Genomic DNA, 19,511 nt, shown 5'->3' with positions numbered 1-19,511 from the left:
CAGCGAGAGAGCACGCCTAGAACATACATATTTAGCACTCCATATAAATCATGATTAATGTTTTCGACCAGAGACTAATGAGTGATCTAAGTTTATATTCTTGAGTTGGAAATGATTATGCAGTTTTTGTATTCCTTGAATTGACTTCTAAATTTACTTAAATGATCTATCAGGAATTCTGAACAAAGCTTGGTTTAAAGAGTTATGGCCATGTAGGGCAAATAGAAACAAGTGCATGTGTAGTTGAGTACAACAGTAGGTTCTGAGCAGTATCTAAACCAAGAAGACAGGATGAGGCTTGTGTGCGGTGGTGCAGCACTGTCCATCTTGGCTCCCATCTCCCGCACGTTGTAGGTTCCCTGCGATCTTTAAAATATCAGTTCTGAGTAGATGGGAATATAAAGAGGGCCTGAGGGTAGAAACTTGGCATAATGATACGATGTGTCCTACCAGTGGCGGTAAGCTTTTGTTCATCTAGGACATGTAGGGAGTGAAACTGACCTCAGGAGAAAGCTAGGGAAGTAACATAGGCCTAACGGGATGCCCCGTCAGTTACCACCAATTCCACGGTGGCCCTGACTTCTATCAAGAGGGCGATCCTGATCCCCTCCCTTACGATGTTTGTATTATTAGCTTAATTCACAGGAAACTGAAGGGGATACATCTTAACACAGAAATAGAAGCTCTGGCTTTTCTATTTCACCTTCACTTAGTCCTGGGTCCCTATTTTCTCCTGGATAAAATGGGACAGGGGAGATCAGTTAAGTAACTTGCACTCCAACATTCTTTGCATCTGGCTTGGAGTGAAGAGGAGGAGCGGTGGTACCTACAAGCTTCTAGGGAGTATGTCTTGGCACGCTTTCCCAGGCCTGGTGTTCTCTTTGCCATCACAGGAGTCTGCATCTGTCCCAGTGGAGGCAGCCTCTCCCCGGAGCACTTCCAGTATGTTGGCCTCATAAGGCCAGAGTGGTTTGACAAGCAGTCAGGGCTATCACCAAGGAGCAGACTCTATTCCTTTTATCTTAAATGGAAAATGAGGCTTGTCCCTTCCTGAGGTTTTTGTACTTGAGCCTTATGGTTGACTGGCCTCATGCAAAGAGGTTTGAAGAATGTGAAGGAGGCCCTTAAATCAACATTTAACAAGCACCTAGAATGTGCTCCACACTGCACTATGTGCTGGGGATGGAGAAAAAAATGGGATGGGGCCAGCACATCACATGCCCACATGAGGAGGAGAGCTGTTGGAACGCTTGCTTACCTGAGGGTGTGTCGACCACATACTTGTACTCACCAGGGTACTCTAGTGCTTTGGTGAAAGGAGTGACCACAGAGGGCTTTGTGGTCTGGGAAGCTTTGAGAGGAGAAAGGACTTGAACTTGTCCTTTGGGAAGTCAGATGAACCTTCCAACCCAGACCCCAATAAAGCAATTCATTGTTGAACACTTGGTAAGCCTGTGATTGCGGCATGCACCGAGAACCTGCCATAGTTAATGGCTTGTGGCAGGCTCTCCAGGCAGGCCCCCTCTCCATTTCTTTATTCTAAACAGTGGAGGCTCTTTGAAGGCTTTCGAACGTAGGGACTGCAGTGGTCAGTAACAAAGCCACTTTTAAGGAAGAGAAAGTGGAGGCAGGGTTCATTGACCGGAGAGTGGCTGCCATACAGACATAGCTGCCCTCAGTTATGGTGGCTGTTGAGGGATGAGGTGGGAGGGGCTGCTGGGTTCTGGAGTGATCCATGTAACTGATGCTGCACTGAGGAACTGGGACATGTGTTGCTAAACGTGGGAAGCTGGAGGAGAAAAAAAACACTCCACTTGGAAAAACGGCAGCGCCACCACTTACCGAGCACTTAATGTCCAGGCATGGTGTTCATTGTCTCCCCCATACAGAGACATGATGAACAGGCTTAGGAAGGTAATGTAATGTACTCAACGTCCTAAGCTAGTAAGAGAAGCTTACCCAGGCAGTCTTGCTGTAGGCCCTGCACAGGGAGAGTGGCTGCTCTGGCAGCTCAGCGTTCCCTAGTTGCTGGGAACAATTCCCCTCTGCCTCAGCCTGCTCACCAGACTCAGCAAGCAAATGAAAACACTACATTCAGCTGGTCCCACCTCCTTAAGAAGTCAGGGCCTCTGGTTATCCTTGCATGCCTTGGAGTGAGGTCTCATCCACCACCCTCACCCTCAGCACTTTTATAAAAGTGCTCCTTTATAAAAGGAGCTCTGTCATTCTCCCAGTGGAGAATTCAGATTTCCAGCGACGTTTTAGCTCTTCCAGTAAACCTATGCACCCAGATGACAGTTTGGCTACCTTACTGCTAATTCAGTTGTTTGAATCACTGTTAAATGTGGTTCATTTAGGAATACAGAAGATGAAGGCCAAGTTGCTTTTTTTTTTTTTTTTTTTTTTTGAGACGGAGTTTCGCTCTTGTTACCCAGGCTGGAGTGCAATGGCGCGATCTCGGCTCACCGCAACCTCCGCCTCCTGGGCTCAGGCAATTCTCCTGCCTCAGCCTCCTGAGTAGCTGGGATTACAGGCACACGCCACCATGCCCAGCTAATTTTTTGTATTTTTTTTTAGTAGAGACGGGGTTTCACCATATTGACCAGGATGGTCTCGATCTCTCGAACTCGTGATCCACCCGCCTCGGCCTCCCAAAGTGCTGGGATTACAGGCTTGAGCCACCGCGCCCGGCTTTTTTTTTTTTTTTTTTTTTTTTTTTTTTTTTTCTTTTGAGACAATCTTGCTCTGTTGCTCAGGCTGGAGTGCAGTAGCACGATCTTGGCTCACTGCAACCTCTGCCTCCTGGGTTCCCGCAATTCTCCTGCGTCAGCCTCCCGAGTAGCTGGCATTACAGGCATTCACCACTACGCCCAGCTAATTTTTGTATTATTAATGGAGATGGGGTTTCACCATGTTGGCCAGACTGGTTTCAAACTCGACCTCGTGATCCACCTACCTCAACCTCCCAAAGTGCTGGGATTACAGGCATGAGCCATCGTGTCTACCAAGGCCAAGTTTCTTATAGAAAAGCTCCTCCTTTTGCGTGGAGGTTGGACTAGATGCCCTAGAAGTTTCCTTCCAAATCCAAGACGGTGATTTTCTACAGGATTGGATTGTGGACCCCCTGAGATCAGAGAGAGAGATTACACACACAGCTGAACTCCAAGGCCCCGGACACACTGCTGATGAGCCAAGTCTTGACATTTGCGTCCTCCTTTTTTGCCCAGGTGAAATGAAGGTCCAAAATGTCCCTGTGGCTTAGGCCTCTGCCAACAGAAGCTGATATTCTGTACTTCAGGGCATAGGAAAGGGTTTCTAACTTGTTTTGTACATGGACTTAGATTTTTAAAATTTAATTGGGGGGTTTGATGAGCTCCAAAATGCAGCAGCTTCATGGAGGGGCTCTGGTTCATAGCTGGAAAAGGACTTGCCTTCTTCCATCATGGCCAAGAGCAGAGTAGTACCTTCCCAGTCCTTGGGCACAAATCCTACTGAGGCAACTATGCTGCTGAAATTGGATCCATAGGAAGAACACAGACAGGAAACGAGCCAGCTGCCTCATTGTATCCATTTCAGCAGAAGAGGACTGAGCCTCTGCTGGGCCTGGAGCTTCCAACTCCTGTGGCCTCCTGCTCCCCTTACTGGCAAAAAGCCCCAGCATTCACTGGGATGGGGGGGTCCCCATGCTAAGCCTAGGCTCCCCAATTCTCTGCTCTCACAGCTCTCTACTTAATAGCAGCAGCTAATTACGATTTGCATTGTCTCAATGAATCCCCACAACAACCCTATGAGGTTATCATGGCCATGCCACGGGTGAGAAGTGAGGCAACTGGACCTAGATTAGGGGATTTGCTTAAAATGACAACTAGCAAGCAGTGGAATCAGGACTGAAACCCAGACTTTTAATCCCCATGCTGTACTGCAACTCATGTGTCACAAATGTTACTCATTCATTCAAGTGTCTCTCCAGCTAGAACATAGGGTCCTGGAGAGCAGGGACTCCACCTGTCACATTCACCACTGGATCTCCTGGCTCGTGGTGGGAGGTTAATAAATCCATGTTGGATTAAATAATGGTGAGTGGGTGAGTGACTCCCTGGGTCTATCCTGGGGCACTGGCTTTGTCCTCATCCTTTGCGGACCCCATGTGGCGTCAACCCGATTTTCTAGAAGCAAATGATGGCTCTGCAATAGCTTTGCAGATGGCTCTGAGGTGCACAATCCTTAATGGAATCTTCCTGGATCCGAACGCACAAACTGGTGGCCTGCAACCAACATCGAACCATAGCCATGTTGTGTTCGGCCCGTGCCGTGTTTTAAATTGTTGAATTAGCTGACAATTCCATGTGAAAATCTGATTTCAGGCTTATCTTGAAAAAAAGCCAGTAGATCTGGCAACCCTGGGCTCACAGTCCCCACCCAGCTGCCTTCAGCGGACTCCGGGCCGCTGCTGCCCCCTCGAGGCGGTACTTGTGCTCTGCAGCTCTCCCTCCCGCTCGGGCCCACCCACTTCCGTTTTTCGCTGGATCCGCTCTGTCCCTGCTGGAGGCCCAGCGTTTGCAGTCCCCGACACAGAGAACTGCAACTCCATCACTCCAAGTCAGCAAACCTTTTTTCAGATCAAAAGTCCAATCAATACAAAAGGACGTATAATAAAAGTGAATCTCCCTCCCTCCCAGGTTGCCGGATCTGTCCTGCAGACCCTGGCAAACGGATGAAATGAGTACTCGGACACAGGTCTGCAGCGTAAGAGCAGCTACGGGCCTGCCTGGCTCTAGTGGCCAGAAAGCAGCCCCAAGAAGTTGGAGCTGCTTGCTTTTTATTCAGTGCAGGCACAATGCCAGAGACCTGGAGCAAAACACAACCTGCAGGTAATTAACATTTATGGATCCCCTTTCAGGGAACATTGCACACACAGGGGATGATCAAAGGTCGGTTCCTGGTCAATATAAATGAGCCTGTTTAAGATAAATTTCGCTACACTCCTTGCCCTCTGCCTCATGGTTATAGAATAGCTGCCTTCAGCTATTCTCCCCTGGGGACAGCTGCCTTCAGCTGTTCTGCCCTGGGGCTCTGCAAAACCTTCCAACCTTTCAGAAGGTTTGCATCCTTTCCCTATAGCTTTTCCTCACCAGGTCACCTAGCTGCCACCTGTGTTTTCTTCCAGAGATGTGCTGTACCTTTAAACCTAGTCACCAAACACTCACTGGCACCTCTATGGGCCAGACACCAGTGGGGTATCAGGATCACATGGTACTTTTTCAAAATACGAGATTTGGGACCCTCATCAGACCTTTGGAGGTAGAATTTCTAAAACTGGAGCCAGCCTGCGGCTGGGTGTGGTGGCTCACGCCTATAATCCCAGAACTTTGGGAAGCCAAGGCAGGAGGATCACTTGAGCCCAGGAGCTGGAGACCAGCCTTATTTATTTAGAGACATAGTGAGATTCTGTCTCTAAATAAATAAATATTTTTTTTAAAAAAAAAGTAAATAAAATTGGATCCCCAGTGTCTAGAATTTATTTTTTCAGACAGGGTCTCTATGTCACCCAGGCTGGAGTGCAGTGAAGACAGTTCACTGCAGCCTCAACCTCCTTGGCTCAAGCAATCCTCCCACCTGTTTCCAGAGTAGCTTGGACTACAGGTGTGTGCCACCATGGCCAGCTAATTTTTGTATTTTTTGTAGAGCTGAGGTTTCACCATGTTGCCCAGGCTGGTCTTGAACTCCTGAGCTCAAGCAATCCACCAGCCTCAACTTCCCAGAGTGCTGGAATTACAGGCATGAGCCACCACATCTGGCCTAGATTTTTTTTTTTTTTTTTTTTTGAGACGGAGTTTCGCTCTCGTTACCCAGGCTGGAGTGCAATGGCACGATCTTGGCTCACTGCAACCTCCGCCTCCTGGGTTCAGGCAATTCTGCCTCAGCCTCCTGAGTAGCTGGGATTACAGGCACGTGCCACCATGCCCAGCTAATTTTTTGTATTTTTAGTAGAGACGGGGTTTCACTATGTTGACCGGGATGGTCTCGATCTCTTGACCTCGTGATCCACCCGTCTCGGCCTCCCAAAGTGCTGGGATTACAGGCTTGAGCCACCGCGCCCGGCCCGAGCCTAGATTTTTTTTAAGCCAACAATGTTTTCTCTTGCTCATCTAGGCAGAGACCTCTCTACTCAGGATGCAACATCCTAAACACCAGTGCCATCTCTCCAGTTCCTCACATCCAGGCAGAGATGGGCCTACAGCTGCACCCATCACAGCCCCTGCTCACAGGGTGCAGACCGTACCCTGCACAGGTGATCTTGCCACGGAGCTGCGGGGCCTGAAATTCACTCACACCCTAGAACCAAGGCACACATTACATCCCCTCATCTTCCCAGGAGCAGGCACCACTTCCTAATTTACTCTGTCACCCATTCAGTACAAATACAAGGAGACCTGTGCTCTGCTGTGGGACACAGGGGCTCCTCAGGATGCAGGCCCAGGATGACTTTCTGCAGGCAATAATGCTTCGGCCAAGTTTGGTTTAGGGAGTAGAAGCAAAGAAGGCACCCCTCTACCATTTAGCTCCCCAACACAGGCACCCTACCCCATATCCCACCCCATGACTCCCTGTGGTTATCAGGGGCACCACCATTCTCCTGGCCACTGACAGGTGCACTTTAATAACAGTGCACATTGGCCAGGCACAGTGGCTCACACCTGTCATCCTAGCACTTTGGGAGGTTCAGGTGGGCAGATCATCTGAGGTCAGGAGTTTGAGACCAGCCTGGCCAACATGGTGAAACCCATCTCTACTAAAAATACAAAAAATTGCTGGGTGTGGTGGTGGGTGCCTGTCTGTAATCTCAGCTACTTGGGAGACTGAGGCAGGAGAATCACTTGAACCCAGGAGGCAGAGATTGCAGTGAGCTGAGATCATGCCATTGCACTACAGCCTGGACAATAAGAGCAAGAATGTGTCTCAAAAAAAATAAATAATAACAGTGCACATCAAGAAGGCCCTTAGGGACAGACTGGGGCATAAGGAGGCATCAGCCATACATCAGACCAGTGTGTCTGGCTGCTGGGATTCACTCAGGGTAGCTGGCAAAATATTAGGGAAATATTAGGGCAAGTTAGAAGATTATAGTCTTAAACCTTTTGGAAAGCTGACAGGTTTTAATGGAATGAACTGAAGGCAGCCAGTTCCTTATGTTAGAACTTTAAGTCATAGGGTGAAGATTAGAATAATGAAAGCTTGCCCAGTTAAGTCTGTTTACCTCACATTCCTTTGTCCCTACTCTGTTTACTCATGTAAACTTTTTGCTGAATGGTCCTCTCAGGGGAGGTCAAAGGTGAATTTCGTATTAAAGGTGTTTTTTTCTGGGCCCCAGAATCAAGACCTTTTATCATTCATAAAATGACTCTTTTAACCATGTTAGTTATCCACAAGCATGTTGACTTATAACCGCTGTTATCAAATCTATACTCAATAAATGTGAGGAGGACAGGGAATCTGGTCGGTTAGCTGCAATTGCCCTGTGAGAGCAGCTGATGACCATCCCTAGCCCACTCAGATTCACTGTATTCTGGTGTGTGTGAGTGCATTTTATTCATCCATTATTGAGTCAGGGTCTGCAGAACAGACCTCCACAGGTGGTGATCAATCAGGTGGCGACCCCGACATGACAGGTCTCACCTGGCTTGGGCTGCTTGAGGGTGACTGGCTTGGTGTTCAGAAGTGCCTGAGTCACGGTGCAGGAAGCTTGTGCCCTTGGAAGGTCTCCTGAGAGGCCCTACAAAGCCAGAATCCCTCTTAGCAGCTCGAATCGGTGCTATCAAAGAGTACTAGCAGTTCAATTGCTGCCAGTGCACAAACTTTTACTGGTCTGCAGTGAGATAAGTACAAAAATGGAAAGTAAGCATTTAGATACTTTTATAACAATTTTACAAGGTCTTGTCAAATGCTATTAAAATGAAGCTATGGCTAGAATTTTGCCTTATTTTCCATTTCTTTTTTTCTATTTAAATTATTGTGGTAAAATATAGATAATATAAATGTACTATTTTAGCCTTTTTTTTTTTTCTTTTTTTTTCTTTTTTTTTTTTATTTGAGACGGAGTTTCGCTCTTGTTGCCCAGGCTGGAGTGCAATGGCGCAATCTCGGCTCACCGTAACCTCCGCCTCCTGGGTTCAGGCAATTCTCCTGCCTCAGCCTCCTGAGTAGCTGGGATTACAGGCACACGCCACCATGCCCAGCTAATTTTTAGTATTTTTAGTAGAGACGGGGTTTCACCATGTTGACCAGGATGGTTTCGATCTCTTGACCTCGTGATCCACCCGCCTCGGCCTCCCAAAGTGCTGGGATTACAGGCTTGAGCCACCGCGCCCGGCGCCTTTTTTTTTTTTTTTTTTGAGACAGAGTTCTGCTCTTGTTGCCCAGGCTGGAGTGCAATGGTGCAATCTCGGCTCACTGCAACCTCCACCTCCAAGGTTCAAGCAATTCTCCTGCCTCCACCTCCCAAGTAGCTGGGATTACAGGCATGAGTCACCACGCCTAGCTAATTTTGTATTTTTAGTAGAGACAGGGTTTCTCTATGTTGGTCAGGCTGGTCTTGCACTCCTGACCTCAGGTGATCCACCCGCCTCGGCCTCCCAAAGTGTAAGGATTACAGGTGTGAGCCACTGCACCCAGTCTATTTTAGCCATTTTTAAGTGTACAATTTAGTAGCAGTAAGTTCTTTCATAATATTGTGTAACCACTAGTATTATGTAGTATATACTTTTAAAATTTTACAGAAGTATAAGTTAGCAGCAGATTAAACTTTTTTTAAAATTGATTTTGAGAAGCGCTGGCCTAAATGTTAACCTGTGGGGAAGCCTTGGGCCCCTAATTGAGGTGCTTGAGTCCAGTGCTTGGCTTTTTTTCCCTAAATCACAGAGTGGAGTTAGGCCCCAGAGAATGGTGTGGGCTGAGGCCAGGCTCCCTCCCAGGCTAGAAAACTGGGCAGACAGACACCACCCTTGAAAGGAGGCTAGCCAGGCACTACACAGCCTGGGGCAGTGCTGGCCTGTGTGTCTGGGACAGGAAGGCTGGATGAGAGGCCCAGGGGCATTTTGTTTAGAGGCCCAGCAGGCTTTCCTTCTGACTCAGTGTAGGGGGTCGGTTGTTTAGAATCCCAGGAATCTCAGCTCCAGCTGGAAGGACCAACAGCGGTTCCACCGTGGTGGGATCTACCCTTCTTGTTTAAAGAAGGAATCTGGGGCCAGAGAGAAAGGACTGATTCAAGGTTGCAACCAGTTAGTGATGGTCTCAAATACAGGCCTTTTAGTTCCTAAGCAGAAGCAGGGCAGAGATTTTATTTTATTTATTTATTTATTTTTTGAGATGGAATCTTGCTCTGTCACCCAGGCTAGAATGCAGTGGCACCATCTCAGCTCTGCTGCCTCAGCCACTTGAGTAGCTAGGATTGCAGGCAACCTCTCCTGCCTCAGCCTCCTGAGTAGCTGGGATTGCAGGCACCCCACCACCATGCCCAGCTAATTTTTGTGTTTTTAGTAGAGACAAGGCTTTGCTATGTTGGCCAGGCTGATCTTGAACTCCTGACCTCAGGTGATTCTCCCTCCTCGGCCTCCCGAAGTGCTGGGATTACAGGTGTGAGTCACAGTGCCCAGCCTCATTTATTTTTAATTTTAATTTTAAATTTTTTCTCAGACTTTAGTGAGCATAAGAAGGGGCACAGATTTTTAGAGTAACACAGAATGGCATTCTGGTTCTGGCCCCAAGAGCTCTACAGGGGCCTTGGGCACCCACACCCTCATCTGTAAACTGCAGAGATTCCCTCAAAGGCTGCATGAGTATTGAGCCCAGTGCTGAGTTTAATGAAACACTGGCCCCTGCCTGCCAGTATTCCTTCATGGGTCTTCCCAGCCTGCCATTTCCCCTCATTGTGGGTGGTGGGGGCAGAGGAAGGCAGACTCTCTCCCCCAGAATGAGAGCAGGGTGGCTCACAGCCCGCTGCACCCGCCCACCTCAGCAGCCCTGTCCCCACTGGCGTTCTCTCTGTACTTGCCTCTGCTTACTCTCTGGGTCTTTGGCCTTTCTTTCCAAGATGCAGAACATTTGTAAAATTGAAGGGGTTGGACCAGAACTCAAAAGTCAATTTTGAGAAGGGGAAGCTAAAGTCCAGATGCCTTACATTTCTGTGTCTTTTATAGGAGGTCCAAACTCCCAGCACATCTGAGTGGGCTGCCCCCAGGGGACTGGGACATCTGCTTCTGTGTTACCTGGCTCCATCATTTCTCACTCCCTCCTGTCTCTCTTTTCTTTCTTTTACATGACTGAAGTTGTTTGAGCTCTTAACGATTTGCTGTGCATTGTGTAGGCATTTTATATAATGCATCTTATTGAATTCCTTTTTTGTGGGGTGACGGAGTTTGCTCTTGTTGCCCAGGCTGGAGTGCAGTGGCATGATCTTGGCTCACTGCAACCACCACCTCCTGAGTTCAAATGATTCTCCTGCCTCAGGCTCCTGAGTAGCTGGGATTACAGGCGCCTGCCACCATGCCTGGCTAATTTTTGTATTTTAGTAGAGACAGGCCTTCACCATGTTGGTCAGGTTGGTCTCAAACTCCTGACCTCAGGTGATCCAGCCACCTCGGCCTCTCAAAGTGCTGGGATAGCAAGCATAAACCGCCATGCCCAGCCCTTACCGAATCCTTAAAACAACCTTGTGAAGTAAATACTATTTTTTTTTTTTTTTTTGAGATGGAGTTTCGCTCTTGTTACCCAGGCTGGAGTGCAATGGCACGATCTCGGCTCACCGCAACCTCCGCCTCCTGGGTTCAGGCAGTTCTCCTGCCTCAGCCTCCCGAGTAGCTGGGATTACAGGCATGCGCCACCATGCCCAGCTAATTGTTTGTATTTTTAGAAGAGACGGGGTTTCACCATGTTGACCAGGATGGTCTCGATCTCTTGACCTCGTGATCCACCCGCCTCGGCCTCCCAAAGTGCTGGGATTACAGGCGTGAGCCACCGCGCCTGGCAATACTATTCTTTTTATCCCATTTTATAGATGAGGAAACTGAGTTTCAGAGAGGGTTAGGTTCCTTATCCATTGCTAATTAGAGGCAGACCCTAATTAGAGCTGCTCTCTCAATGCTATTTTCCAGACAGCTGTGTCCCATTCTGGCCTGAATTCATGGGGCTCACTATGGCCATGCCTGTGCTCACTTCTTCCTTCCAGTTTTTTCCAAATGGTCTCTGACTTGGACCTCAGATATGCTCACCTGGCAGGATCTCCTGGGCAATCAGGGAAGAAGTTTGGGTTGTTGGTTCCAGTTTCTGACATACCTCATGTATTGCCTTCCCTAACCCAATCTCCTTCCTCTCCTTTCTCTTTAGATTTCCAAGAGCTAGAAGGTTCCCTAAGAGATCACCCAAAACAATCCTGTCCATTCATTTGTTCATTGACTAAATACACATCCAGTCCTCCTACTTGCCAGGCAGTGTTAGGGCCTGAGGATTCATCAGTGAACAAGGCAGACAAGGTCTCTGCCCTTGTTGACATCCTGGGAGGAGACAGACTATAAAAGGGATTAGGATGAGTGCTGTGAAGATGAAAAGTGTGATTTAACAGACAATGAGCAGGGGCGGTGTGTTCCTGGCCAAGGGAACTGCTAATGCCAAGGCCGGAGGATGAGGTGGGCAAGGGGGACCCCATGCCAGGAGGTTCTCAGGGTCCAGCTGCGTGGCATGGGGCCAGGGCGAGGGTTTGGTTATAGTCTGCATGATACAAAGCTTTGAAGGGCTTTATGGGGAGAGTGATGTGATCAGATTAGGTATGTAAAGAATTCTTCAGCCACCAGGAGGAGAATGGATGGTAAGGAGAGCCCGAGTGCAGAAGGGAGAGAGATGAGAGTGGCTTAGACAGTGAGGTGGAGGGTCATGGTCAGATTCAGGATCTAGGTCATGGTGAAGCTAACAGGAGCTGATGGACTGGATATGGGCATGGAGTGAGGGATGACTCCTGGGCTTTTCACTTGGGGAGCTGGGTGACGGGAGGTGCCATCTACTCAAACGAAGAAGCCTAGAGAAGGAGTAGGTGTGGGGGGAACAATGAGGAGAGGAACAATGGTTTCATTTAGCCATCATGGCAGACCTTGCTGGCTGCTCTCCCAGGACTAAGTCTCTCCTCCCTTATAACAGAACCTGAAAAGTATTGTGTTGTTGTTGTTGTTGTTAAGTACTCACCTGTCTGGCTCCTTCTTGTACCTTTTGCCCTTATCCCGTTCTGCTTTTTCCTGGAACAGAGATGTGATGCCTAGAAGTACAGCAGCTATCTTGTTAACCTGAGGGTAAAAGTCACATGATGGCTGGGCAGGAAAATGGATAGATCCTGAGTCCTTGACGATATCATTGAGCTGATATAGCAGTCTGAGCAGTTAATCATTTTACTTGTTTAAGCTACTGCTTTTGAGCCACCACACCTGGCCCATTGTGGCTTTGCATTGCTTGCTGCTGAATGAAGTTATAGCTAATGGAATTACGTTGAGTTCAAGATTTTTGGAGGAGGGATCTGGGTCTAGAGAAGGAAACAGGGGTTACCCCTATACACTGAGCTAGCCAAACCAGATTTCAGTCATTTATTCATTCAAGAAATATTTACTGAGGACCTACTATGCACCAGGCACTATCCTAGGTTCCGAGAATTTAGCAGCAAATAAAGCAAAGATCCTTGCCCTTGAGGAGTTTGCCTTCTGCTATAATCAGGAAGCCAGCCTGGACTTCTGGGCAACTGCATTTCATTTAATCCCAAGGGTGGTGGGATTTGAGGCATGAACAGGTGATAGTGGTCATGTGTGACATGTCTATTCCCACCGCCCTCCTCACCCACTCATGAGCTTAGCAAATCAAAATGGTCAACATATTTCTCCAGTGTTTTTTGTTTTTTCTATGAGCCAAGCACTGTGCTGTGTTCTACCTCTGAGGGAGGTGTTACTATTATCCCCATGTTACAGGAAGGTTAAGAAAGCAGTCCTAGTCACACAGCTAGCCAGTGGTTGTGCTAGATTTAAACCCAGGGTTTTCTGACTCCAGAAATTCACTGACCCCCCCTTCCATCCCCAGGCAACCTCTTTTTTTTTTTTTAAAAAAAAAAAAAAAAAAAAAAAAGCGCCGGGCGCGATGGCTCAAGCCTGTAATCCCAGCACTTTGGGAGGCCGAGGTGGGTGGATCACGAGGTCGAGAGATCGAGACCATCCTAGTCAACATGGTGAAACCCCGTCTCTACTAAAAGTGCAAAAAATTAGCTGGGCATGGTGGCGCGTGCCTGTAATTCCAGCTACTCAGGAGGCTGAGGCAGGAGAATTGCCTGAACCCAGGAGGCGGAGGTTGTGGTGAGCCGAGATCGCGCCATTGCACTCCAGCCTGGGTAACAAGGGTGAAACTCTGTCTCAAAAAAAAAAAAAAGCAAAAAAAACAAATCTTTATTGTCTAGATATTTTCAAAATCCCCCACAAAGACACTACATTCTCATTTCCCCCATTTTCTTTTCTTCCATACCTCTGATGTAAAGGACATTATTTTTATTTTATTCTTATTTATTGTACCTTTGGCTCTTTGGGCCTCCATGTATTTGTACTGGAAAATGTGATCAGAGTGAAGTAAATAATTCTTTCTCTTCTTGAGATAAGGTCTCCCCCTGTCACCAGGCTGGAGTGCAATGCAGCGATCACTGCAGCCTCAACTGCCCAGGCTCAGGTGATCTTCCCACCTCAGCCTCCTGTGTAGCGCTGACCACAGGCACGCAATACCACGCCTGGCTAATTTTTTAAAACTATGTGTAGCGATGGGGTCTCTCTATGTTGCCCAGGCTGGTCTTGAATTTCTGGGCTCAAACAATCCTTCTGCCTTGGCCTCTCAAAGTGCTGGGGTTACAGGCATGAGCCACTGTGCCTGTGCCTAGCCTAATTCTTAATTCTTTTTTTTTTTTTTTTTTTTTTTTTTTGAGACAGGGTCTGTTCTCTGTCCCCTAGGCTGGAATACAGTGGCACCATCTTAGCTCACTGCAGCCTTGAACTCAGTTGGTGAGGGATACAGGCATTTTTGTATATTGCTTGGGGGAGTTTGATGATCACTATCAACATCCCCTTTGATGCAATAATTCTGCTGCTAGGGCTTTATCTTACAAATATCCTTGCACACAATGACGTAGGTAAAAGGTTGTTCACTGCGGCGTTGTTGATGATCAAAGACTGGAAATAATTTAAATGTCCATAAATAGGAGATTGGTTAAGTATATTAGGATTCATACATACAGTAGAAACCATTCAGCCATAAATAGGAATGAGGGACAGGGCCCAGTGGCTCACACCTGTAATCCCAGCACTTTGGGGTGGCTCACACCTGTAATCCTAGCACTTTGGGACCAAGGCAGGAGAATCACTTGAGCTCAGGAGTTCAAGACTGGCCTGGGCCACGTAGTGAGAACTCATATCTACAAAAAATATTTTTTAAAAATTAGTTGGGCAGGCCAGGCATGGTGGCTCACGCCTGTAATCCAAGCATTTTGGAGGCCAAGGAGGGCGGCTCACCTGAGGTGGGGAGTTCAAGACCAGCCTGACCAACATGGCAAAACCCCGTCTTTAAAAAAATTAGCTGGGCATAGCAGCATGTGCGTAGTCCCAGCTACTCAGGAGGCTGAGGCAGGAGGATGGCTTGAGCTTGGGAGCCCAAGCTGTAGTGAGCTATGATTGTGCCACTGCACTCCAGCCTGGGGGACAGAGTGAGACTCTGTCTCAAAACAAAACAAAAAAAACAGGAATGAGGAAGCATCTATGTACATACAGAGAATGAGCTCCAAGAATGTTAGGTAGGAAAGAAAGGTAGCAAACACAGTGGATGGTGGACAGTGTGCTGCGACTTGTATAACAAAGGTGGAGCTGCACCCATACCTGTTGAGCCAGCACATTGAACAAGGCAGGACTCATGGTGTACCCAAAAAAACAATTTTGTCTTTTGTCCCCGCTGTCTGTGACTTTCCTGGGCTGGTGCTTCTGGTGCCTTGGGTGAAATATGAGCAGTTCCCATGAGTTGATACTCTCAGATTAAAAAAAAGAAAATGTTTCCAATCACCTTAAGTTATGAAACAATTTGATTTTAATAATTTAGAAGAGCAAAGATAGTCAAAACTTCAGACTATTCAGTCAAAGATTTCCTCTCTCCCAGCCCAGTCCTGCGCCAGGTAGGAGGAGAGCTGCTTTCCTTCCCTTCTGCCATCCCCCGACCCCTTCCTTTTCTCCCTCCCTCTCTCTCCCTTCTTTCCCACCTTTCCTTCCCTCCCTCCCTCCCTCTCTTCCTTCCTTCCATCCATCCATCTCTATTGAGCACCTACTGTGTGTCAGGAACTGTTCTGGTTCTGAGATACGGCAGGGACTAGGCACAACAGATGACCTCTGGGGGCTTATATTCTGGTGGGAAAAATGCAGTACAGCAAGGGGTCCTGCGTGCCCTGAAGGGAGAGATGAGACTGGGAAGGGTTATTAGAGGGTAACTGGAGGGTGAGTGGGGGAAGTCAGAGTAGTTTGTTTCTTAATTTTTATTTGTCTTACTGTTATTTTTGTAGAGCCAAAATCTTGTTCTGTTGCCCAGGCTGGAGTTCAGTGGCAAAATCAGAGCTTACTGCAGCCTTGACCTCTTGGGCTCAAGTGATCCTCCTGCCTCAGCCTCCTGAGTGGCTATAAAGTTTTTGTTTGTTTGTTTTTTCATTTTGGCAGAGATGAGGGTCTGTGTTACCCAGGCTGGTCTCGAGCACCTGGGCTAAAGTGATCCTTCTGCCTCCGCCTCCCAAAGTGATTGGATTACAGGAGTGAGCTACCACACCTGGCCAGTGCTAATTTATATAGGTATTCAGAGGAAGCCTCTGTGATAGGTGACATTTGCTTGTTTGTTTGTTTATTTGTTTATTTATTTTTTTCTTAGAGACAGCGTCTGGCTTTGTCACCCAGGCTGGAGCACAGTGGTGCAATCATAGCTCACTGCAGCCTTGAACTCCTAGGCTTAAGCAATCCTCCCGCCTCAAGTCCTCCACTTCAGGCATGCACTGTCACACCCGGGTAATTAAGGTGACATTTCAATAGACCTGAGGGAAGTCAGGAGGCCGGGCCTCCTGCTGTTTGGAGTTGTGTGACCTGAGCCAGGCACAGAGCCCTGCACTTAGGAGGGCCCTATGCTGGGTGTCAGCTCTTCTGTCCCTATCTTGAAGATCTTAATTTGTATATACATTTTCATTGTGTACAGGGCATGCAGCCAGTCCTGATGAGGCCAGATGAGTTCCAGGCAGGAGGAACACCAAGCGCAAAGCTCACGCGGTGGGCAGTTGTTGACATCTTGGAGGCTGGATAGGAAAGGAGGCCATGGTTGACCTCTCCTCTCTTTCTGCCTTTGCCCTTTCATCTCCTCCCCAGCTGCCCACTGTGGTTCTGGCACCTCCAGGGCTGATGCAGGAGAGAGAAGGGAGAGGTTCCAGAGTCAGGAAGGGTCTGACTCCTGGGTACTGTCTTGAGCGAGCGTTGATGCTCTCCGGGCTTGGCAGGGGTTTAAAACTGACACTCAGCTGGGTGCAGTGGCTCATGCCTGTAAGCCCAGCACTTTGGGAAGCTGAGGCAGGTGGATCACCTGAGATCAGGATTTCGAGACCAACCTGGCCAACATGGTGACACCCCATCTCTACTAAAAGTACAAAAAATTAACCAGGCATAGTGGTGGCGTGTGACTGTAATCCCAGTTACTTGGGAGGCTGAGGTGGGAGAATCACTTGAACCCAAAGGGGCAGAAGTTACAGTGAGCCAAGACTGCACCACTGCACTCCAGCCTGGGTGACAAAGTGAGACTCTGTCACAAACAAACAAACAGCTGATGCTCTTTCTTGTTTGAGGGATGGGAGGGGCACTTTCATGGAAATCCTGGTCTGCCTTCCCGCATAAAGCCTGGGACAGAGACTTAGGTGCCAGAGTTTGTATGGGAGGTGATCCCTGGAGGTCTAGTGAGACAGGAAGGAGATTGCTGCTTTAGGTAACGGATCCCTAATTCCAGGAAACCCAATGGGCAGACAGAATGAGTTGTCTTCTTGTGAACCAGAACCCGGGGTTTTCTCAACTGCTGCAGCATCCCACAGTGTCAGCTGCCTGCGCCTCTAGTCTGCCTCCAAGCTAGTGGCTGAGCATCCCTCCCAGCTTCAGAGGGAGCCAAAGTGGAGGAATGCCAGGTGGGCAAGTGGGGTGGGGTTAGGGTCAGCATGCATGGCACTGTCCCCACTGCAGAGGCTGACTTGAGCTAGACGGAGAAGGTGTGACCTGGCACACTCGTATGCCTGCACCCCTGCAGGTGGTTGCTTCGGGGTCTCCCAGCTGCACCCTTGTGGAAAGTGGATGAGTCTCCACCAGCCAGGTGCTCATGATGACTTCCTCAATCCCAGGACATCCCAGATGCCTCCAGCGTCTTCCTGCTGAGGCCTTGTGCCCTGAAGGAGACCTTCCTGGGATCTGGATCCGAGGCCGCCCCAGGAGAACTCTCTCCTGTGGCATCCTGTGTGTGCCCTCCTGCTGCAGCCCTCTACTCCACTGCATCAGGAGGCTTCAGCCAGTCCTTTCTCTTTGGGGTTTTCAGGAAAAAGTCAGACACCAGGTCACAGGGTCCCGGGGCACACCCAGCACCTCTCTGTCTCCTGGAAGTCCCCTCCCTGTGCTTGAAGTGAGAGGGAAACAACCCCCTCCCACCCAACTTTCTACCCCTGCTTTCCTAGTGTCATCTACCCCCACCAGGTCCCCTGTGCACCAGCCCCAGAGCATGATGACGGCTCATTCCCTAAGCTTACCTCTCTCCTCACACCTCTGTGCCCTGGACATGCTGTTCCCTTTCCCTGAAAAGTCCTTTTTTCTCCTCAAGGTTTGGTGAACTCCTCCTCATTCTGTGAGACTCATCCCAGGAGACCATAAAGCAGTGAATCTGTCTTGGAAATCAGTCCTGCTCCACCGTGCTCCCACTGCACCGTGCTCCACTGCCCTGTGCTCCCATCATCCTGTGCTCCCGCTACACCATGCTCCTGCTGCACTGTGCTCCCGCTGCTCCGTGCTCCCACTGCCCTGTGCTCCCATTGCCTGGTGCTCCCCCTGCATCGTGCTCCTGATGTCCTGTACTCCTGCTGTGGCGTAAAGAATTGAAATAGAGTAATACTTGGCATTTCTTGAGCAGTTACTGCATGCCAAGCACTGTAAGCCCTTTCCTTATATGATTTCATTCACTCCTCCTGCCAGCTCTCTGCAGTGGATATCTTGACCCTGCTTTTGAGTTGAGGAGACCAATGTTGGGTGGTGTTACAAAGCTTGCCCAGGTCACAAAGACCTGGTATACAGTAGAGCTCAAGTGTGAATCCGGGCAGAATACATTCATGTGCTTTGAGGCTTTGTTGCCTCCAGTGAATGGTGGCCTTGTTTTAGGGGAAAAGAAAAGAAGGTGTTGGGGACAGCTCAGGCCCCACACATTTATTGTTCCGCTTACTTTAGGTCCGCTGAAACCATTACTGATGCTCTCCCAGCTCAAAGCCTGACTCCTTTTGTTCTCTGAGCTGATGGTCTCCCAGCTCAGAGCCTTTGGAGTCCTTTCAGGTGCTGGACTCAGGTTTGCCCAGGAATCCAGTCTCGCCGGAGACCTTGATCTACCTGGGGCTGAGCCTGGTAGCTGGAAGAGCAGCCAGATGATGCACAGGCTACCCAGTAGGCTCCCTTCCAGGGTTGAACTCACATGGTTATGGAGGTCTGAGCTCCTGGAGCCAAGCATCATCAGCCTTACCCAGGTGGCCAGAATGCTGTCAGACTGCCCAGACTGGGCTGGGGTGGGGAGGCACCCAGGGTGGGGGAAAGAGTTGGGCAGAGCAGGACAGAGAAAGAAGTGTCCCTGCCTGCAGCTTCCCTGCTTGGTATCAGCACTGTGGCGCAGATAAGAGCAGGCTTGGATCCAGGTCCACCACTGGCCAACTGGGTGGCCTTGGCCAAGTAGCATTCTCCCAGGCCTGTTTCCTCATCCACAGACGAACATATTGGCAGAACAGCTTCAGCGACCTACAGCACATACAAGGGGCTTTGCGTCCGGCCATAACTGTTCCCTGTCTTTACTTTTTTTTTTTTTTTGAGACGGAGTTTCACTCTTGTTTCCCAGGCTGGAGTGCAATGGCGCGATCTCGGCTCACTGCAACCTCCACCTCCTGGATTCAGGCAATTCTCCTGCCTCAGCCTCCTGAGTAGCTGGGATTACAGGCATGCGCCACCATGCCCAGCTAATTTTTTGTATTTTTAGTAGAGATGGGGTTTCACCATGTTGACCAGGCTGGTCTCAATCTCTTGACCTCGTGATTCACCCGCCTCGGCCTCCCAAAGTGCTGGGATTACAGGCTTGAGCCACCGCGCCCGGCCCCCTGTCTTTACTTTTACTATTTTATCATTCGGCTCTCAAAGTACACCTCTAGATCCACTTCC

This window comes from Saimiri boliviensis, chromosome 11, assembly GCF_048565385.1.
Source record: "Saimiri boliviensis isolate mSaiBol1 chromosome 11, mSaiBol1.pri, whole genome shotgun sequence".
In the NCBI taxonomy this organism is placed as follows: Eukaryota; Metazoa; Chordata; class Mammalia; order Primates; family Cebidae; genus Saimiri; species Saimiri boliviensis.
The sequence above is the reverse complement of the archived record's forward strand: the minus strand, read 5'-3'. Positions refer to the sequence as shown.